This window comes from Sinocyclocheilus rhinocerous, unplaced genomic scaffold, assembly GCF_001515625.1.
Source record: "Sinocyclocheilus rhinocerous isolate Xijiao unplaced genomic scaffold, SAMN03320098_v1.1 scaffold880, whole genome shotgun sequence".
Taxonomy (NCBI): Eukaryota; Metazoa; Chordata; class Actinopteri; order Cypriniformes; family Cyprinidae; genus Sinocyclocheilus; species Sinocyclocheilus rhinocerous.
This window is the reverse complement of record NW_015666969.1, coordinates 1148774-1155264: the sequence shown is the minus strand read 5'-3', so window position 1 is coordinate 1155264 and position 6491 is coordinate 1148774.

The window sequence follows — 6491 nt, the reverse complement described above, 5'->3', positions numbered from 1 at the left end:
TCGGCCAATCACAACGCACTGGATAGCTGGCCAATCACAGCACACCTCGCTTTTTCAGACCGATGAGCTTTGTAAAAATCGATGCGTTTCAGAAAGGTGAGGCATAGAGGAGAAACAATAATGTACAGTATGTGGAAAATGTTTTTTTTAACCTTAAACCGCATAAACAAATTGCATTACACCAAATACACAAAATAATGTTATTTTTAGCAACATCATATGACCCCTTTAACTATAAGAAATGTCTTCTAGAATGTCAAACATAGATTACATTTCCTTATAACAATAACAGAGAGTTCATCCAAAAAATAAAATTCCATCATTATTTGCTCTCCTTCATGTTGTTTCAATCCCATTTGTCTTTTTTTCATCATCATCTGGAACACAAAAGGAGATATAAAAAAGATGAGATAGAAGATGTTGATTGTAACTGTCAAGCACCAAAATATACATGAAAGTATCATAAAAGTCACACATGTGCTATGACTCGTGTATTGTATTTCAAATCATCTGCATCCATGCAACAGCTTCACGTGGGGAACAGAATGACATTTTAAACCATTATTTCACTGAATATCTCCCTCAAACGTGGTGCATTAATGATACATGTATGTCTCTGTTACATAAGTGCAGAACATTAACATACTCAAAACTATATGAGGAAAAGGATAAGCAGCATAAAGTGAATTTTAAGCAGATGTATTATTGTTAAAATACTTTCTTCTCTTACCAGTTTCATGCAATCAACTGTAAGTCAGTTTTATGAGCTCTCAGAATTTCAACTTGATTTTATTCATCAGTATTTCAATTAAGCATTTAAAAACAATGAAAAAAATGTGACTGGCATGGCCTTTAATTTGTTTTTATTTGATTTTACAATTTTTTTTTTAAAGTTGCATATATCAAGTAAATGTTTTAATTCTTTCTTTCTTTCTTTTTAATGCATACTTTTACAAAAAATACGTTTATTCAAGTGTGCTATTAGTATACTTCTTTTAAACTAAAAATAGGAAAGTATACTTTCAGTCTACTTTTTATGTACTTCTCAGAAATGTGCTTTATGTACTTCTCAGAAATATACTTAAAATGACATTTAAATATACTTGACTTATACTTCTAAGTGTAAATATATTTGAGCTATACTTGTGCTCCGGGATCCATGTTTTCATTGTTATACGGTAGAGGGCGCTATTACACATCTTCTGTACATAATTTCCAAAACACAAGCCAAGAAGGAACCGAAACAACAGATGCTTCCCCATGTAATCTAACACTATCAGACATAAAACAGCATCAAAACTGTGCAACATTATGGAATGAGTTGTCGACCCATGAAGAGGTAATGACTGTCAAGCTTTGGGGTGTTGATCGACGCCATCTACGTTTTGATTTTCACTCTGAATCCAATTCATGGAATTTGGTCTTTTTTTTTTGCTTTTTTGTTCAAAATGTTGTTTATTTATTTATTTATTTTTTATTTATGAAACTTACCAACATTCAAGTGTTTATAAAAAAGAATACATGAAGCTAGAATAAAAATGTTTTTGTTTACAAGCATATACCCTGTTCTTTCTTTTGATGTTTTTATATGTTCAGATATTCATATAATAAAATATATACAAAATAATACCTAAATAGGGACATAGTAGTATACTTAAAGTATGATGTAAAGTTCACTTTCGAGTAAAACTTACGAGTATACTTGCAGTATAAAACTACTAATGACCACGCCTCCTCACACTGGTGCTGCGAGTCCGTTAACGACACCATTTTGTCACTGTGTGATTGATTGTGTGTGAATTCAACGAGCTGTGGATGAGAAGGTGGAAACTTTGTTTTAGATAAGTTAGTTGTATGGACGTTATTTTCCGCCAATTACCTTTTATCGCTCTTTCTTTTCCTCGAGAGACTGTGATCAGCGAAAACTGTTGTTTGTCTAAACAACGGGTCATCCGTTAGCTAGCTAATTTTCTCACGCGCCTGCAGCGCAAAACCACGCTTGAAACCCGCACCAGCGATTTCGACTGAGATTATTTTAAGTGTAAGTATGGCCCTCATAACTGTGAAAAGAGAGCACAGCTAACTAGGGATGCACCAGTATTGGTATCGGGCCCGATACTGAGCTGTGAAATGCGCTAGGCTGTACTTGTCCCTATCATTCTGCAACAGTACAAATATGTGCACGCGTTGCGCGTGTTTTGCTTGCTTGAGTGTTGCTGCATTATATGAGTGGCTTTGGAATATAAATCGCAGCACGTTTCAGATGAAAAAAACGCGACTTCTATTTCTGAAAATATCACAGTTAGGAGATTCATAACGAGTGGTTCCCTGCATTATTACAGCAAAGCGCGTGATTAAAGTACTAAGCCGCTGCAATAATGCTATTAAATTAAAGATGATGTAATGATGTACCATAGAGCAAAAAAAACAAACAGTGAAAGTAATATTTAAAACATTTACAAATGCAATAAAAATATTGGTATCGGTACTCGGTATCGGCAAGTACCAAAAATAAAAGTATCGGTATCGGGCGAGTACTGGAAAAAGTGGTATCGGTGCATCCCTACAGCTAACGTTATATAAACATTACCACCCGGATTCACAGGTCAGTCTCAGACTAAAATGCATGTTCAAGCTGTCTTAACTGAAAATATATTGTACTGACACATCTTAAAATGTCAATGGCATTGTCGTGTCTCAAGATGCACACCAGTAATGTTCTTAAGGCATTTTTATAAAAGTTATTTAAATATCCTAATTTAACCAAGGCCTAGTCCTGGCTTAAGCTAAGCCCTGTCTGTGAAACCCTGGACCTATACAAGAACGAAACAATGTCGTTGTTCACATCAGGCATGTACATATCAGCTGACAAGACAGACTCCAGTAAGAATCCTCAGTGTTGATCAAGTAAGTCCACAGCTAATCCCAGCTAGAGTGGGAATCATCTTGGAAGAAAACTTTGTAATGGATGAACCGACTGATCTCAGGCCTTCTATGTCCATTTTTTCAGACTCATTTATGCTCTGCACCTGGACTAAGTGTTTGAAAAACAATTTATATTTTATTCAGCAGGTAATGCTCAACCTCGGAAAAGGTGAGTTAGCACCTAAAATTCAGTACTGCCAATATTGTGAACTCAGAGTGGAATAAAACCATATAGTTTTGATGCCGTTTGTTGTGATTCTGAGATAAACTGTTTTATGTTAGTTTGTTAAACTAGTTTTTTCATGTTTTATGGGGAAATGTTTTCAGATAAAAAAAAATCATGTTTTGTTGTGTTTTTAAATTAAAATAACATAAAATTGCATGAATGTTCCTTTGTTTGCTTTTTTCTTAATTTTCCAGTGTAACAAATTGGAAAAATAAAACAACTGAGATAGATTTAACTTGGAAATTACACTGAATTGTTTTTTCATTCAACCAATTAAAAAAATTTAGGGTAATGATTCACATCTATATTTTTTAACTTGAGCCAATGAAAGATAAATAACTTGCCCTAAACAATATTTGCTATGTCTATGAAAACTATTTTATAAAACCTGGCACAACGTATATTTTTCTTGTTGAAGAAAGTCAATTAATTTAAATTCTATTTTTGATCCAAACAAAAAAAGATAGATTTAATCAAAACAAAAATTATCATTTAAGAAATGTATTTGTATAGTTTTCATAGACATAGAAAATATTGTTTAGGGCAAGTTATTTGTTTTTCATTGGCTCAAGTTACAAAATATAGATGTGAATCATTACCCTAATTTTTTTTAATTGGATGAATGAAACATTTTTTTCAGTGTGTATTAAAAATGCTATAAGTATTTATTTAGTAAACTATCAGTATACCTATAAGTTCACTTTTAGTATAGTTGCAGCACAAACGAAAACATATACAGTGGTGTGAAAAAGTTTCTGTGACAAATATGCAAAAAATTAAAAAAAACAGGAAGGGGGCAAAAACCTTTTCACGGCACTGTATGTAAACTAGTTGTGTACTCGAAGTTTATACTGTTATACTTAAAATTATACTTAAAAGTATACTTTTATATACTAGAAAGTGGGCCGATTTAGTCCCAAGGAGTATTGAAATAGCACACTTAGAAGAATACTACTAGTAAACTATTTGTATTCTTACTACATAAAATATTATTTAAAAATATACTTGAACTTTACTTAAGTATACTTAATAAAATAAACTTGAAGTATACTTATTATTGGTAAGGGTATACATTCTAGGCATGTGCCTAATGTACATCCAGAGAGGCTGAATTATCCATGCTATTTTTCCTCAGAGTAAGAACAATCCCATTCTGTTTCTTTACTGTCACTTCCTGGATCACAACTCCAGACACTGCGATGAAGTTCGAAAATTGTGTCAATCCAAACTGATATGGACATAATTTATGAACTACAGATTAAAGAACTGACACTAGTAATTATAAATACGCAGCTGGGGAATTAAGCATCACAAATTTAATCTTGCTCAGAGCAAAACCTGATTTTCAATTCAAATTATTCCTGGCAAGTGGTTGGGAGGGAAGCTTTAGGTTATTAACTTTGCAGTGGGAAATCTACATCGATTACTGATGCATGCAGATAAGTCTTCCTTGAGCAGTTATGACCAGCTTCTTTCACCAAAACTGCTTTGCTGCTCATTTGCTGTTGTTTTCCCTCACAGGAATTAAGGGAATCTTTGCAAAATAAGCTGCCATATTGATTTAAACACAGCAACTTGGCAGGAAAGTGCCTGCCCATGCTAGTCAACTTTATTAATGATTTAAAATCAAAAAGCTGCTTTGTGGCGTTTTGCATGTTAACAGGGAGTCAATTCTGACGCCGCCTCGGCGCTCTTCACATCCGCCACTAGTCAAATGTGGTGAGGAGAGAATTGTGCTAAAAAGACTCTAGATCTGAGTGAATTGGACACTTGAATGCTTGATGAGGCCTCGGATACTGACAAGTGACATAAAGCAAATCGGGGTACGAATGGAACGCCGCTGAATAAACCAATTAGGCGCCTGCCGCACGGGCCAACCGGAAGCCAGGCTCACACCGGGATGCAGTGGGTATCGCCGCCTGCCAAGAAGATCTCTCGGAGATAGGGGCATGAGCTTGTGATGGGAATACTAATGGAAAATGATACAATACAGGTAATGAAGCATTCTGCAGGAGAGCCCAGACTTCTCCTTCAGTGGCAGGTGTTCCAGAGAGCCAGCGAGAGAGAAGGAAAGAGAGAGTGACATTGAGTAAAAGCACGTAACACGCTTTACTGATTTTGCAAGACACCCTCCTCTCCGTTCTAATTAGGCCTGTTTCAGAATTCATTTTGACATTTGTGCAGCGCAAGGTGACAACACAAAACCATGGAAATTAGCTTCTAGCTCTCAGAGACGCCTTGCCCTTGCAACCCTTTGTAAATGTGGAACCTGTACGTCTGTCATTACTTCAATTGGCATCCGTCCCCTGTATGAAATCTCAATCCGCTGTTTCCTCCAAGACGGCAAGAACACAATGCTCTCGTATTTTCTTCTCAGCGCACTGCATTATTAACCAAAGATTCATATGGAAATATGGGAGCTTTCATCTGATTTCAAAGAGACGCAGTTTAGCGCTGAAGACAGCTTTGCTTAATGAGTATTTTACTGCGTTTTTTTTCTCTCTGGCACATGGGACGGGGTATAAAAACCTGCCAGAAGAAGTCCTTATTAACTAATTGAGGGAATTACGTCATACAGTTCTTGTGCATTTTGATTAGGAATCATCTCTCACCACTGAAGTAAATAACATAAACACAAGTTTCCTTTAGTCATTGAAGTGACAAGCTGTACTTGACTGATATGAGGTGCGATGCACTGACACACATTTTGTTCAGTGTGTTAATTATTCAGTATACTTAGAGCACATTTGTACGGTGCCGGGGAGGTGACATGTTTGGTTCACATAATAACTCGTGGGAATGTGATAATATGTCATGGCCATGAGAAAAATATGTTGTTCCCTCAACATAAGAAGTCGTGGCCATGGCATAATATCACATTCCCACGAGTTAATATGACGTTCCCTCAAATTAATATACTGTGGCCATGACATATTATCACATCCCCACGAGTTATTATGTGAACCATAGCAACCCAATTATCAATTATTAGACATGGATTCATTATTATTTTATTTTGAATTAAGAAATTATTATATCATTTATTATAACTAATAATTAATTAATTAATTAATAATAAATAATAATTAATTAATTTAATAATTTATAATTAATAATTTATGCATTTAGCAGACGCTTTTATCCAAAACGACTTACAGTGCATTCAGGCTATACATTTTTTACCAGTATGTGAAATATTAATTAAATAATAGAAATTATTACATTATTAAATTATTATATTAATAGGCCTTGGCTACCGGACTGTATTACATGCGATAGTCAGCATTCAAATTAAGTTTATCATGAATAAATGTTACATAAAGTGCAGAATATAAAATAG